The sequence below is a fragment of the Symphalangus syndactylus genome, chromosome 13 (genome assembly GCF_028878055.3).
Source record: "Symphalangus syndactylus isolate Jambi chromosome 13, NHGRI_mSymSyn1-v2.1_pri, whole genome shotgun sequence".
Taxonomy (NCBI): domain Eukaryota; kingdom Metazoa; phylum Chordata; class Mammalia; order Primates; family Hylobatidae; genus Symphalangus; species Symphalangus syndactylus.
In genome coordinates this window covers 121,899,068-121,915,791 of record NC_072435.2, presented here as the reverse complement: position 1 = coordinate 121,915,791, position 16,724 = coordinate 121,899,068, and the positions used below count along the sequence as shown (strand labels likewise).

At 41.1% G+C, this 16,724-nt stretch overlaps 1 long non-coding RNA gene across 2 annotated transcripts; it reads right to left on the bottom strand.

Moving 5' to 3' along the window:
- Positions 1-4,281: 4,281 nt before the first annotated feature.
- LOC129460059 (uncharacterized) lies at positions 4,282-12,646 on the bottom strand. Of its 2 annotated transcripts, XR_008650146.2 has the most exons (4): positions 12,489-12,646; positions 12,215-12,341; positions 7,471-7,587; positions 4,282-4,574 (listed from the first exon to the last, which is right to left on the bottom strand). It is a non-coding gene; the product is annotated as an uncharacterized lncRNA (long non-coding RNA). The 2 variants fall into 2 exon arrangements; XR_008650144.2 differs by having other exon boundaries at positions 12,215-12,646.
- Positions 12,647-16,724: the final 4,078 nt, after the last annotated feature.

The window sequence follows — 16,724 nt, the reverse complement described above, 5'->3', positions numbered from 1 at the left end:
ACAAACGAATATGGGGACATTATCTATGTAGCCTGTTTACTCATGTGGTCCTAAGACTAACCTTTGATCTACTGTGGGTACTTAATTGCTTTCTACTCTGGAAGTCCACAATGTCAATTACTCTCTAGTGGTGTTGACTCAAGCCTTTGTCAGTTAATCTTTATTGAATAAATGCGAGTCTCGCTAGCAAGTTGAGGCCGCAGTCGCAACTGTTTACAGCACTCTGCTTGGAGTCTGTAAGCGGCTCAGACACTCAGCCAGACTGGCAAAACAAAATATCTTTGTGTCAGCGTAATTCATTCATCCGTCGTTGGGTCAGGGTCTGCGGGACAGACCCCGGCATAGCACCATGCTGGGTAACATCCATCAGACGAGGATTTTAAAAGTTAGGCTGTTGGGTTTGTTTTAAGGTGATGTGCTTTCTAATTTTGGAGTTGGAGAATTCAGAGAGGAGAGGGATTGAGGAGATAGGCTACAGACTAAGCATATTTCCTGCTTTGTCATGGAGAAGAGGATTAATAAAACATGAATTGTGAACAATCAGAATAGAAATGATGTAATACTTAAACATTATGAGATTAGAGTCAATTGGGGTTTTCTTTTTATCCTTTTTATGTTTTGGCCAATTATTAAATATTACTTGCATGGTTAAAATAAGATGAAGGTAAAATAATACCTGTATTACTCAGGATGCTTCAGCTCTAGAAGGATAAATACCCAACCAGCAGCAGCTTCACCCAGAAGGAGCATGAATTGCTTCCTTCGCAAGAATTGCGGAATCTGTGGTTCTGTGCCTTTGTTCAGGTTTCCATGATGTCATGTGAGGTTTAACCACTTTTCCTCTTTCTTCACTGTCATCCTCTCTGTTTTGGCTTTTTCCCCTCTTGGTTGTGATCTCATGGTGATAAGATGGCAGGAGCAGTGCCAAGCATTACATGTGTGTCCCAAGCAGGAAGGAAGAAGGTGACAAAGTGGCTTTCATCTTAGAGATTTCCCCAGCAGACACTCCCCCTTTCGCTGAAGAGAAGCCAAGAAAACCAGTGTCTGATAAAGGGGATCTCGATGGCCATGATTTTCATCTGTGGCCAATCACAATCTACGTACTGTGGGTGGGCTGTGGCCAGTCAGAATCTACGTACTGTGGGTGAGCTGTGGCCAGTCAGAATCTACGTACTGTGGGTGGGCTGTGGCCAGTCAGAATCTACGTACTGTGGGTGGGCTGTGGCCAGTCAGAATCTACGTACTGTGGGTGGGCTGTGGCCAGTCAGAATCTACGTACTGTGGGTGGGCTGTGGCCAGTCAGAATCTACGTACTGTGGGTGGGCTGTGGCCAGTCAGAATCTACGTACTGTGGGTGGGCTGTGGCCAGTCAGAATCTACGTACTGTGGGTGGGCTGTGGCCAGTCAGAATCTACGTACTGTGGGTGGGCTGTGGCCAGTCAGAATCTATGTACTGTGGGTGGGCATGTTGCACTGCATTCACATCAGGATTCTATCAGCAAGAAAATCCCCACATGGGTGGACAAGCAAAAATGTCAGTCCCTACCTTCACCACCCTCCTTTCCACTCGTGTCGAGAGCCTAAAGATGACCTGATTCTCAGCTGGGGCTCTTCTATGAAGAGCTGGCAGCCATAAGGAACAGAAAAGAAAACTTCTGATTCTGAATCTATCAACTTAGCCTCTGACACTGCACACAATGCTGCATCCTACAGCCCCCACTTTTTTTGGGTAGACAGCCATCAGAATCCAAAGTTTATATTATTCTGAAGATCTGTTTGTTGTAAACAACAAACATATACAAAAAAAGGCCCATATACAAGTGAAACAAACAAAAAAGGTTTGTTTATGCTTCTAAGATTCACTCTAAGGGGCTTTTTTGAATTCAAAATTGTTTTACTTGTATATAGCCCTGTAAATTTTCCAATAGAAAAGAGTCATGCTTCTGTGTAAGTGCTAAGAACATGCCCCTGGAGAAATTGGAGACAGCCATTCTCTGCTTGAGGAAATCTTATAGGGAAATATATTTCTTTCACACATCTGTGGGAAAAAGAGAAATAAGGAACAGGGGAATGGAAAGAGCCACTTCCAATCAATTAATCCACCAAAGCCACCTTTTGCAGATGGCCCCATGATTGGTGTCCTCCACCCTGCAGCCTCGGCTTGATGCTTAGGTCTTGCATGTATGTGAGCTGAGCAGTCTTCTCTTAAGATGCCTGAAGTCCCACTACTAACAAGATCTTTAAGCATTTCCCTTTCTAGTCTTCTGCTGTGAAAACAAAAACAGCTGTTGTAGGGCACAAGAAGGATGAATAACACAAGGAGACCCTAATGTTACATTGGTGGTATGAGATTAAAGACACTGTTTTGCTTTTCTTGTTTTTGTCTGTGTGAGACGGAGTTTTGCTCATCACCCAGGCTGGAGTGCAGTGGTGCGATCTCAGCTCACTGCAACCTCCACCTCCCAGGTTCAAGCAATTATCTTGCCTCAGCCTCCCGAGTAGCTGGGATTACAGGCATGAGCCACCATGCCTGGCTAATTTTTGTATTTTAGTAGAAACTGGGTTTCATCATGATGTTCAGGCTGGTCTTTAAGTCCTGACCTCAGGTGACCCACCACCTTGGCCTCCCAAAGTGCTGGGACTACAGGCATGAGCCACCGTGCCCAGCCTAAAAATGCTTTTAATACTTGTGAAATAAATTGACAGAAGGAGCTTCCTGGACAAAGTGAAACAATCAGAGAGGTCACACCTTACGCTGCTGTGTGCTTCTAAAGACCGCACGAGCATGAAAATTAGGCATGGTCAAAATGGCTCAATAAATTCAACAGAGACAGTGTTTTCCTCCAAGGTCGCAGATCACCAGTCATTTGTTGTACCACAAGACCCAAGACCTGACACATATCTTCCCTTACCATCCCCTTTTTGAGAGATTACCAACACTCAGTCAAGGTGAGGTTTTCTTGCTGCAGCAACTATAACATACTCAGCTCTACTTCATCAACATGTTTGTCTGATGGTATTTCTGAGGTAGCTGATAGTTGACACTAGGAAGCCTAAGATTGTAGACATAATTACACATTTAAGGTCTCCTAGTGTCATAACCATACTCTGCCCTTTGAGGAGAGTATATCAACCACTGGTATTTCAGCCATTGCTTTATAGCTTTGTATTGGTATTTTCCCATTTTGCCCACTTAGACTCTTTCAGCAGTGGCGTCCATGCTCAGGTAAGAGGCAAATCTGTAATTCCTATGGATGGTGGATAGGATGTCGCTGTTAGAATTTCATTGCCAGGAAGGAGAAGAAACACCAGTGAATAAAGAAAGTCTTTAGAGGACCTCAAATCATTTAACCCCTCAGCAAGCCATAATGTAAGACAAAAGAGATGGAATTTAATTGAGCTCATATCCTCAATGTCAGGCCAGCCTGCAGCATGCTTTCCCATGGGGGTTTATTGTCCCAATTTCCCACATAAAAAGGAGGGTGTTTCATCTGTGGAAATTACTTGAAGGGAGTTTGGCTCTCAGCCGTTCTCAGCCTGAAGAGGAGGTTCAAAGAGGTATTGGAACCCCTGTGAAAAGGTTAAGTTTTCTAGAAATAATGAGTGGTCAACAGATCCTACTACATAAGAAACAATCTTCTTACTGCTTCTGAGGAGTAGAAAAAGAGGACTAGAAGAGGCAACGCTTAATCTAAAAGATTACTAATAATGACATTTGGGGCATGTCAAGAGGTTGCCACTCAGATCCTAGCAGACCCAAGGCCCAGGCAGAAGACTGAGGCTGCCTGGGTGGAGGACATCAGTCACGAGAGGCAGGTGCAAAGGTGGCTTTCCAAATATAACACAAGCTGCTAGGGAGTGTGCCAGACTCATTTATGGCCTCCGGATTCATGGCCAGAAGAGTAGGTAAAGAGGCAGCCGTGACCACTGGTTGATAGGCCTCCCAGCAGGCAAGATGGCTCTAGGTGGTTTGTGGTCCACACTGACTGGGGTCTCACTGACAGTAGCAGGTTGTAAGGTCACACCTTCACTAAGTATGTTCTTTCACTTTCCTCCCCAACAAGAGCACTGCTCCCTGTGGGTTGCCTGAAGATTTAAGCTACTTAATATATGCTTAGTAGCCATAAAATACCATGAGGGCTGTGTCGCTTATTGGGTATGCTTACTCTCATTTTACAAGGATATGAATTGGCTTATTTTTTATTTTATTTTATTTTATTTTATTTTATTTTAGTGAGTCAGTTCCTGCCTTATGAGGCACAAGTGTGAATCCATCCCAACTCACAGAATAATAGCAAATCAACAGTGAACCTCCCCAACCCACTGGCCCCAAGATGCTGTTCTGCAGCTGGTTCATACTGAAGTTCTATCTGAGGTCAGAGGCTTACATGTTGTAAGGATTTTGTTTTACTCCAAGCCATTTGTTTTTCCTTCTATCTCAGATTTGCCTGGATATGAAAATATGCTGCAAAATTATAATCTTTGCTCCTAATGTGTATGGCTAAGTTGCTTGTCACTTTTAGCAGCAGTTTCTGTTTAATGACCACTCTGCTTTTAATTCAAGTATTAAGAATCTGTAAAAGACAAAGTGCATATGATAATGCTTCATAACCTCTTGTTAATTTATTATGTATTAGTATGCTCAGTAGCTACCGTATATAGCCCGAATAGAGCCTACTTTGTTACAGTCTCCAAAATTCTTGTGCTAATGCAATGAGACAATCTTTGCTCAATAGCAGAACAGTGTCTGACATATGCTAAGTGCTCAATAAAAATCAGCTAGTACTTTTATTAAAGATATTTAAGTTATTCACTTATTAACTCTGCATGGAACAACTGTACAAGAGGCTCTGTGTACACCAGCCAAGACAGAAGGCATGTTTATTTAGACTAAACTTAGTCTAGGTTTTGAGATCCCAGGAGCATAGACAGATACTGGGGAAGAGTAAGATAAGTTTACACAGCCTGGCCAAGATGGTGAAACCTCGTTATCTACTAAAAATACAAAAAAATTAGCTGGGCATGGTGGAGGGTGCCTGTAATCCCAGCTACTCGGCAGGCTGAAGCAGAGAATTGCTTGAACCCAGAGGCAGAGGTTGCAGTGAGCTGAGATAGCGCCACTGCACTCCAGCCTAGGCAACAGAGTGAGACTCCATCTCAAAAAGAAATAAAAAAAGATAAGTTTACGCATATTGCTTGAGCTTCTCTTTAATTCATTTAATTTTGTAGTTATACAACAACAGATTAGCTTGGTTTTATCTGTATTTACTCTTGGACTTTAACCAAGCAATGGATGGCTCATTCCTGGGAGAAGAGGAAATGACATGACAGTGTGCTGTAACTGATGACAAAGCCTTAGTGGCAGAGCCAGAATCAACAGCCGTCTGCCCCCAGTGTTAGCATTTTTCTCAGTGTCAATAATAGCAATATTAACTGAGATGCATCCATGTTTACTTCATCACAGATAACTTATTTAATTTGCCCAAGACCCTGGTGAGGGATTAGCCTCATTAAACAACTCTTTATGAAACAAATCTTAAATCAACACAGGAGACCCTCAGACTCCAGATTTTGTGCTCATTATATGTAGTTTTTTTTTTCCGGTCTTTCTACTTTTCAGTATTTTAGGTGATAGAATTATCATTTAAAAAAATGAACTTAACAGTGCTAAGCCTTAAGTTCAATATTATGTTCAGAGAAAGCTTTCCAAAAAGGGAAAAGCAATAAAAATAAAACCTTGTCAGGTTTGGTACTTTTTTTTACTAATTCTCAATTTCATTTTCTATTATGGTTTTAAAGGTAGAAAATATATATTTTATCCTTTTTGTTATTTATTTTACTATTGAAAGCTTCTCAGGGGTGTACTACCCAGAATCTCTGCTCACATTTGCCTGCCTTACCTTTCCCCCAGAGACACAGGTGTTTGTATCATCTGCCCCTCTCTGAGCTTTTGGGGTACCCCTCCCTGGTGCAATGCTTCACGTTTAGCTGAGACATTACCATAGGTTGATTGAAGGATCTCCTGGAAGTGCTGCCTCATCTCTCTTCCACATGGCCAAAGTCAAAGCAAGCAGAAAGAGGCACATAGAAGCCCCCCCACTGAAAATACAAAACCCATTGGGAATTTATTTTTTCTCATTCAGAAAAAGGTGACTTTTTACTACCCTCATAGAGAAAGTAGAAATTTTCTCTTCTCAGAAATATCCATGAAGATCGATACTGGCTATTGATTAAAGTTTAAATCTGACATTCACTTCTATTATTCCATGAATATCACATGTTCCATGGATCTCGACATGTTGACGGTGTCTAGCACAGCCTTAGACTGCAGTCACAGCAAGAAGCTGAGGACTCGCCAGTAGAACATTCTTGAAACAAACTTCTTAAATGTTTTCTGAAATGCACTTAAGGATATTGCCTTGCATATCCTCATTCATTTATCTAAATCCTTATTTTGCTAAATTCAAACCTTAGCAGTACAAACTTTAAAGATGATGTGTTTTCATATATTCACTACTCACTGGAAAAATTAACTCTTCCTACTATTTTTCCTAGAACTGTACCTTTAAAGGTCTGGAAAGCAGTAGAAAGGCAGAACAATGAGTCTAATTACGGAGATATTCTAGTTTTAATCACCTAGTAGTACCCATACTATTATTTGTGTGATCATGAAAAATAAAAATAAAAACTAATTGTGTGGGTAAACTCTGATTTTAAAAACCATTTTTCTAATATTTAGCCTTGTCAGCACATATAAAAGAAATATTTTTGCATTTATAATATTTTAGGGACTAAAGTACACTGATTAAATGTACTGTTTTGAGCGAATCATAAGTAATGCAGCCTTTACATTTTGGACTATCAAAAATGCCATTCACATTTAATTACATCTCATCACCAATCTTTCTTAACGGCCATTTAAGGCTTTAAACTCATCAGAGCAACATCCAGTTCTAAAGAGGGTCTTCTAGTCCAATAGCACCCACTTCCTAGGTGTATGTCAACAATGAATTCATTCCCTGATTACCTTAACAAAGGTGGGTTGCATGCTTTCTAAGGGACAGGTGTTTTGTTAGGTTTATTCGTATTTGTTTTATAACTTCACATATGTTAGCATCATCACTTTATAGGAAAGAAAACTGAAGATTAGAGAGTTTAAGTAGTTTGCCCAAAAAGCACTTTATCATTAAGTTTGAATTTGGATCTGTGGCTTCCTCTGTAACCAAATATTACAATTTCAGTGTCGACTTTTCTCATTGGAAAGGGTATTGAAATGGTGTAAAACACCATTTGCATAAGTGGGTCATCCTACTAAATGCTTCCCTCCTTCCTTCCTTCCTTCTTTTTTCTTCTTGACTTTACTGGGATTTTAAAAAAATCTCTTTTTCTAGCAATACAAAAGTTTGAGTAAGCAAAAGATTTCTGTCAAAGTGATAATTTGTCTATGTGAAGCAAAACATCTCAATTTACTGGAAAATTTATTTTTAAACTCCAAGCCTGCTTTCTAGTTGGTGACACACGTCTGAATCTCAGAGGAAAATTTTGGCCCTGGTAAAGATGTGGCACTCATCAGCCTAGGGACAGTACCTGGAACAAACAAACAAAAAATTATAAAAGTGGGTGAGATATCAAAGGAGAGTGTGTGGATTGAGAAGACCAGTTGGCTGACACAAAAAACAGCCAACCAACAAATCAACCAAAAAACAAGCCAGCCCTCAGGGAACAGGCTCATGCAGAAGGCAGGCAGAGGCCAGGGAACCATGCAGGAGTAAGAAGATGATAGCTGAAGTCAGAGAGAGGCCTGGTGGTTGAGAAAACCGCAAGAAATAAAGAAGAGTTGGGTATAAATCTACTATCTTAAATCTGAATTATCAAGGTCAACCTTTAACCAAAATCAGTATCTAAATGTTGCTAAAGAATAATAGCAGCCCATTGGGCAACCAGGATCCCGAGATCCTGGTCTCTAAAACTAACTCAGCTGGAAGAATCCAGGACTCACTGGAGACTGGCTGGTTCCAAGCCTTGGGGCAAAAATAAATTCAGAAGGTGGCAGCAACTTGCTGATGTTGCTGGAAAGCAAGAATACATTTTAAATATCAAAAGGAATGCTAAAGGGGCAGAGAAATTTAATAAAAGGCTTTTATGAGCCCAGTTGTTCTAAGCTTTAGAAACAAAACTCACAGCAATGGATTATTGACATAAGTTGAGTTAATGAAAGGTGGTGAGTTAATTATATTCAAAGGAAAAAAGGATTCAAAAGGGAGACTATAATAAGATATTTTTATTGGAATAAGTGTGTGGCATTTGTGTGTGTCTCCCTCTCTGAATGTGTGTGTGTGCGTGTGTGTGTGAGAGAGAGAGAGAGGAGAGAGAGAATTTTACTTATTCTGTTAATCACATGGACATATGTATGTGTGACAAAATTAATGGTATCAATTGTATGATGTTTTAGAATATGTTGGAATTGAACTATAGTAATGTTTTATAATAACTGACATTTTATGTGTTCTATTATTTAGGGTTTATTAAGTAATAAGACAAGAATAGCCATTTTAAAATGTCATTTAATTTCTCTAAGGAAATTTAAAGAATGTGGAACTGAATTTGGTACTGAATGTTCAAAGGTCTAAAAGTTTTTTCTAAGTCTTTATGTATATTTAAACAAAACCACGTAAATTTTGTTGTGTTTCTCCTTTTCTACTCCTGAATGCACTGAATGACTGTTTTTTATTCTGGTAATGATATGACTGTATGTGTGTGCAATGAAATTAAAATTAATTGCATCAATTGTATGATTTTTTTTGTCCCAGAGAGCCTGGGTTAATAGAAGTCCAGTTTCAATCAGGCAATTATCAACAGTGCCCAAACAGGACTGAAAATATTTATTTGATTTGTCAGTAAACATGGAGTAGTGTGACCTCAGCAGAGCCAATTCAATTGATTGAGCATTGAGGCAAGAATACTGGAAGGTGTGTGTCCTTGATGGTATTAGTCCCTAAAACGAAAGAGCCAGACAGAAACACAAGAAGTGTGCAGAATGCCAATGTGTGTGTATCTCATAATGTCTGGAAGCGGCCCTGCCAGGAAGGAAGAATATGGATAATGTGCAGAACAAAATCAGTAGCTAATACATCAGTCTCACCAAGAGCTAAAGCAACTGAGCAGGAAGTCTGACTCCAATCAGAACTGGGCAATGTGAGACGGGAATCCAAGGTGTTAGGCTGTAAGGTTATTGAGCTTTGAAACAGGGACAAATAAAACACTCGAAAAGGCCGAACAAGGCAGTCCATGGGGTGAGAAAAATCACTCAGTGCATCTGCTGCCCCAGAGCTGTTCCCAGCTGAAAAGCTCTAATCTTTTTTTTTTTTTTTTTTGAGACGGAGTCTGGCTCTGTCGCCCAGGCTGGAGTGCAGCGGCGCGATCTCGGCTCACTGCAAGCTCCGCCTCCCGGGTTCACGCCATTCTCCTGCCTCAGCCTCTCCGAGTAGCTGGGACTACAGGCGCCCGCCACCACGCCCGGCTAATTTTTTGTATTTTTAGTAGAGACGGGGTTTCACCATGGTCTCGATCTCCTGACCTTGTGATCCACCCGCCTCGGCCTCCCAAAGTGCTGGGATTACAAGCGTGAGCCACCGCGCCCAGCCGGAAAAGCTCTAATCTTTAGCTAACTGAATCGCACTGAGGAGGTAACTTCAACAATTTTTGAAGAATAAATTCCAATTTGCCTGGGATAGTAATTCCAATTTTCTGGAAAGGTTAAAATGATTTCCTTAGTATCTCTTTAAGCTCAGGAAAATTTAGAATCAACAAAACAGATAACGAATGATATCAAATCTGTATACTGTATTTATTTGCTAAGGTAAGGAGTAATTGGGGAACTTTTTTGTACTTAAAACATTTGTAATTGTTAAGACAATTTGTGTTATTAGGTTACAGATTCATCTTTCTTTTCCAGTTAAAATGCAATTTAGAAATCAATTTTTGACTTTTGTCTTTAAGTTGAAAACTATAAGAAATTAAATACAAAAACAATAATAGAATGTAAAAATAACATTTATTTATGATATTTCTGGGCTTGTTTAAATACTTAAGATAGTTTTGCTTATTAAATAGCATATGAATTGCTTAACAAGATAGTGGATATATTCAATTTACAAATACAGTTTAAAATATTTAAAGAAATTTAGTTAAGGCTTTCAAAATTATCTTATAAATATTCAAAGAGATTTGCAAATAAAATATTAAGACTTGTAAGTTGGACATAATGACTTATGGAAAATCGTTTAAGTTTGGCATTTTATTTACTTGAATATTTTGATTAGTAATTTAAAAGGCAAGGAGCCACAGATAGTCTTCTCCATGCACTGAAGCCACCCTTCAAGGCAACAACTCAAACTAACAAAGTGAAATGAGCTGCTACTGGGACACGGACCACTCTGGAAGGGTGGGTGGAAAGAGAGAGGAGCAGGAAACAGAAGCTCATTCATGGAAACCACAGGAAAAATAAACCAGAGCTGCCAAGAGAAGCACAGAGGAGCTTCAAAATATAATACTAAGGGGAATATAGATCTAGACGGCAGTGCAATATTTGTGAATTTAAAACACATGCATACACAACCTGTAATTATACACTATGCAAAGATTCAAAGATACCACACAAGGGCATACGTTAAGCACATGGGCACCTCCACAAGGAAGGGGTGATGGTAGAGGAGAGAGGGGAATAAAATGAGAGGGCCTGGCAGGAACAGTCGTGATAGGACCATAAACGAAGGAGCAGGATCAACCAAACCCATGGCTACCTGTGTTTTAAATTGCTTTAAAAGAAAAAAGAAAAGAAAATAGGGACAGAAAGGAGAGACGGAGGAAAATGAACAACCATGCACTGGGGTTGATTCTATCCTGATCTGATTTGCAAAACGCCCTTCAACTCAGCCTTCCTGTTGCAGGTTGGAAAATATATATAGCTTATAGTGGGAAACTAGATATATACATCTTCAGACTCACTTGGCTCAGTAAAATGCCAAACTTTATGTAGTTACTATTCTAAGAGCAACTTCTTTCTTTTGCCTGTCCCATCACTGGGATCCGATACACACTAAATATTGGTGATAATTACGAGAATAGTAACTGGAGTCTGCATTTCCAAATGTGTGGATGAAAATAAGGTTCCCTTTTCAATTTTTTAAATATTACCATTTCTCACCATCCCCCAAATGTGTACAACTCATTCTGAAATGAAACACCAACTATTCACACATTAACTGAAGCAATTAATTTTTTGCCCCTTCTTCCCTCTTTTTGTTCCAACCATTAAGAAATGTGAGAAACTAATTCGTCTTTATGTAAATTTAAATTAAACCATGTAAATTTTGCTGTGGGTGTTTTGTTTCTCCTTTTCTACTCCTGAATGCTTTGAATGAATAGTATTTATTCTGGTAATGAGATGACTATATGTGTGTGTGGGATGAAATTAAAATTAATTGCATCAATTATATGATATTTTTTGTCCCAGAGAGCCTGGATTAATAGAAGTCCAGTTTTGATCAGGCAGTTACCACCCGTGCCCAAACAGGACTGAAAATATTCATTTGATTTGTCAGTAAAAGTGGACTAGGGGGCCGGGCGCAGTGGCTCACACATGCAATCCCAGCACTTTGGGAGGCCGAGGCAGGCGGATCACGAGGTCAGGAGATTGAGACCATTCTGGCTAACACAGTGAAACCCCGTCTCTACTAAAAATACAAAAAAAAAAAAAAAAAAAAATTAGCCAGGTGTTGTGGCCTGTAGTCCCAGCTACTCAGGAGGCTGAAGCTGAAGCAGGAGACTGGCGTGAACCTGGGAGGCATAGTTTGCAGTGAGCCGAGATCGTGCCAGTGCACTCCAGCCTGGGCGACAGAGCGAGATTCCATCTCAAAAAAAAAAAAAAAAGTGGACTAGAGATTTCTGCAGAAGCCTCTGACATTCCCACACTTTACCCCAGGACAAACTTCAAGGTGGAAAATGGGTCAACAAAATAAAGGTAAGAGTTTCCAATTTCCAAAGGTAGGAATTGTCTGTAGGACAGAGGTGCAGAAACACTTTCCCATAAAGGACCAGATAGTGCATATTTCAGACTTTGTGGAAGAAGAGGTAAAACTGAGAATATAACATAAGTAACAAGAAAGGAAACTCCTGGTTTCTCCACCCCATCTGCTATTTCCATGTTACTCACCACTTCAGATGCTGGGCTGCAGTGCTGTGAGCCTGCCAGCTGGATGGAGCCTCTGAGAGTGGAGGGGGAATCAGGGTGGAGCTTGGTATCTGCAGCCCACAGTGCTTGCCCACTCAATCCCTGACTGCTGGACATAAGTAAAACAGGCAGCTGCTTGGAGTTGGCTCACAGGCCATGGGCCACTGACCCTTACTCTAAGGAGTCATATCTACCCATAAAATGAACAATCCATGGATGAAGACACTTAATTGAGAAAAGGGAGTATAATAATTACTGGATGAGAGGGCAGGTCTTTAATCTGGGTGATGGCAGGAGCAATGGATTCACCAAACCCCTTTAATTTTCCTGCTAGCCACACTACTGGACTATATTGCCCAGCATCCCTTGCAGTTAAGTTGGGGTCATGTGACTGGGCTCTGGCCAATAAAAATGATGTGAGCCTGGCAGTAGAAGTTTCTGCAAGATTCCAGATTCCAGGGTGTGTTATGGGGTCATAATGCGGAAAGACCAGGGTCTTCAAGTGACTACATAAAGCCTCTTTTGCCACCGCCCCCCACACTTGGGATTGTAATGCAAAGAAGAAATAAATCTTTATTGATGAAAACCACTGGCATTTGGGGGTTGTTACAGCAGTCAGAAGACTGTGACTAATAGAGGCAGCAAGAAATAGAGGGGAGAGAGAACGGTGACCATGTGTGTTATCCTGCAAAAGGGGCTCACTGTCCAATGTGCTGGAAGCCAGTACTATGACAATGGGTTTCTGAGAAAAGGAAAGCTTTATACTGCAAGTTGACTCACAAGGAGACAGGAGTGAAGCTCAAACCTGTGCTAGTTTCTATTAGAAAAGTTTCACAGGGTGGATTCTGAGATTAGTAGGTAATTGGTGGAAGGAAAAGGGAGGTCTGGGAAGTCCTTGGGCATGTGCAATAATCTTTTTGTGCTAACTCATGTGCAATTGCAGGGGAAGTTAGTATGAAACATGCAGTGAAAATTAAGGCTGTGATGTCAGTAGGCTTGTCCTGTACAAACTCCAGTCATCCATATTGGTTGCACCTGATTTCAGTCAGTTATTTTTATCTCATAAGCAAAGTTTCAGTGCTTCAGCAAGTTGTTTCTTTTCTTTCTTATTTATTTATTTATTTTGAGACGGAGTCTCGCTGTGTTGCCCAGGCTGAAGTGCCATGGCGTGATCTCGGCTCACTGCAAGCTCCACCTCCCGGGTTCACGCCATTCTCCTGCCTCAGCCTCCTGAGTAGCTGGGACTACAGGCGCCTGCCACCATGCCCGGCTAATTTTTTGTATTTTTAGTAGAGACGGGGTTTCGCCATGTTTGCCAGGATGGTCTCGATCTCCTGACCTTGTGATCCACCCACTTCGGCCTCCCAAAGTGCTGGGATTACAGGCGTGAGCCACCGCGCCCGACCATTGTTTCTTTTCCTATCTGCCGTCCCACATCCTCAAGAATTTCTGTGAGCTACTGGTTTCTTTAACTTTTTGGGGCAGAGTTCCATAATGAGGGACCCACACCTCCTAGAGAGGGGATGTTTCTGAAAGGGTCATCACTGAGGAGCAGAGGTGGACTAATACAAGATGAGACAAGACATGCCAAGATAGAGGGCAGCCTTCTCGGTGAGAGGCTGTCATTTTCAGAGAGAAATAAGCTGTGTTTTCTCCATTTCGTCTGCCTCCTGGTAAGCTATCATCCTGTGGTATCTTTGAGATGAGGCACCCATACTGTGCTCTGAAAGGAACAATAAAATTACCTGACAGTCTTCAAACTAGGTGAGAGATAAAGGACAATGTTAGGAGTATCCACAAAACCATGAGTATACAGAATAAGAAGAAAATATAAACTGAGAATAGAGAGAGTCAGCAACAGTGGAAGACGCGGATTTTAGGTAATTGTGCCCTGTATGAACACCACAGGAAAGCCAGCCTTATGCTGTCTATCCTAGAGGAGTCACTGGGGAAATATCCTAGCAAAATTACTATGTTTAACATGAAATTTTCAACAATCAGAACTTACAGAGTACAGTGGTTAAGAGTGTGGGCTTGGAAGCCGAACTGTGTGAGTTAAATCTTGTATCATTTGCCAAGTCTGAGACCTAGAGCAAATTTTCACCAAGCCCCTTTCATTTTCCTGCTAGCCACATGACTGGACTACATTGCCCAGCATCCCTTGCAGTTAGGTTGAGATCATGTGATTGGATTCTGACCAATGAAAATGATGTGAGCCTGGCAGTAGAATCTTCTGCAAGAGTCCAGATTCCAGGGTGACCATAGCAGCTGTGGGTTATAGGGCTATAATGCAAAAAGACCAGGGTCTTCAAATGACTACATAAAGCAGAGGTTTCCCTGCTGCCCCCCACAGCTCCCTGCAGCATTTTCTCATCTGCTAAATGGGGATGGTATTATTCTTTAATTCACAGAGATCTTGTAAGAATTAACCTAAAACAATTAAGATACATTTTTTAAATGTGGTATTTATCAGGCAGTTGATAAATGCTAATTATTATAGCATTTAGTAATGCTTTAATAATAGCATTGGAGGTGTGAAAGTTCATGTGGCTGAGAAGCTCAATTGAATGGAAGCTCAATTGCCTGTTCCCATACACAGTATCAGAAAAGTTATTTGGAATATTCATGGGACACCAAGAATAATCCAAATGGGAGGATGAGAGCCCCAGCTCAATGTCAGTACCTATTTTCTCTGGGAGGCTTCTTTGGAAAATCAGATATCTCATAGTTGGGCAGGTCTCTCTGCACATAGGCTTTACAGGTCTTATATTCTATGCCCTGTCTCTCTCACAAGGTCTCAATTCCCTGAGCTGAGTGCTGTTCTGCTTTTCATTTAAGAGTCTCCAAGTGTAGCCCATCATAGGCTAAATTGCCAAAGCCCCTGGTGCAGGTGTATTACTTTAGCTCAGACACCAGCACAGCCTCTGCTCTGTTCCTGGTAACCCTTGATGTCATCCAGAGGTCTGAGCTGTTGCACCTTGACCTCCAGGAGTTGGTTCTCCTGGGCCTAGGTCTTGTTTCCCAGGTCTGTCTCCACGCATGGCCTCTGCCCTGGGGCTCTTCCTGCCAAACTGCAAGATCTTTATCATCAAAGTATCCTGGGGCCAGGTGGCATATTTACCCAGGAAAAGCCCAACACACGGTCATGACATTGTAGTAAAGAGTCTTGAATTCAGATGGAGGAGGAGAAAGAAACCTGTCCTGGGAGTCAAGATTCCCAAAGTGCACCTTCATCTCAGTTAAGAGGCATGTTAGCCCTGCTGTCTAGACATTCCTAGAAGGGAATGAAGGGAAAGAGATTTCAGGTATAGTGTTTTCTTTTTTTTAACTTTTTAGATTCAGGGGTGCATGTGTAGGTTTGTTACATAAGTAGACTTGTGTCATGGGGTTTTGTTGTACAAATTACTTCATCACCCAGGTATTAAGCCTACCACCCATTAGTTACTTTTCTTGATCCTCACCCTCTACCCACGCTCCACCCTCCGACAGGCCCCAGTATCTGTTGTTCCCTCTACGTGTCCGTGTGTTCTCATCATTTAGCTCCCACTTATAAGTGAGAACATATGGTATTTGTTTTTCTGTTTCTGGGTTAGTTTGCTCAGGATAATGGCCTCTAGCTCCACCCATGTCCCTGCAGAGGACACAATCTCATTGTCTTTTTTATGGCTGCATAGTATTCCGTGTTGTATATGTCCCACATTTTATTTATCTATTCTATCACTGATGGGCATTTAGGATGATTCCATGTCTTTGCTATTGTGAATACTGTTGCAATGAACATATGTGTGCATGTGTCTTCATAATAGAATGATTTATATTCCTTTGGGTATATACCCAGTAATGGGACTGCTGGCTCGAATGGTATTTCTGTCTTTAGGTCTTTGAGGAATTGCCACACTGTCTTCCTTAATGGTGGAACTAATTTACACTCCCACCAACAGTGTATGAGTTTCTTTTTCTCCACAACTGTTATTTTTTGACTTTTTAGTAATAGCAGTGCTGACAGGTGTGTGATGGCATCTCAAAGAGCTCCTGCACAACAAAATAAACTATCAACAAAGTAAACAGACAACCTACAGAATGGAAGACAATTTTTGCAAACTTTGCATCTGACAAAGGTCTAATATTCGCATCTATAAGGAACTTAAACAAATGTACAAGAAAAAAGGCAACAACTCCATAAAGAGTGGGCAAAGGATGTGTCTTCTTTTCAAAAGAAGACATACATGTAGCCACCAATCATATGAAAAAAGATCAGGTATAGTGTTTTCAGTGACGGGACAGGCATGGAGGAAGATAATCAAAGTCCTCTTATGGGACATGGCAAGATTAGAGTGAAAGAGAACCAGGAAGATGAGGAAAGAGGAGCAGAGACAAAAATGGAGAAAGGAGGGCAAAGAAGAGTTGAGGTGGAGAGAGAAGACTCTAAAGACAGAGAGGATGGACATATGAAGAGAAGTTGAAGCTCAGGACCTGGTGGAGAGCCACATGG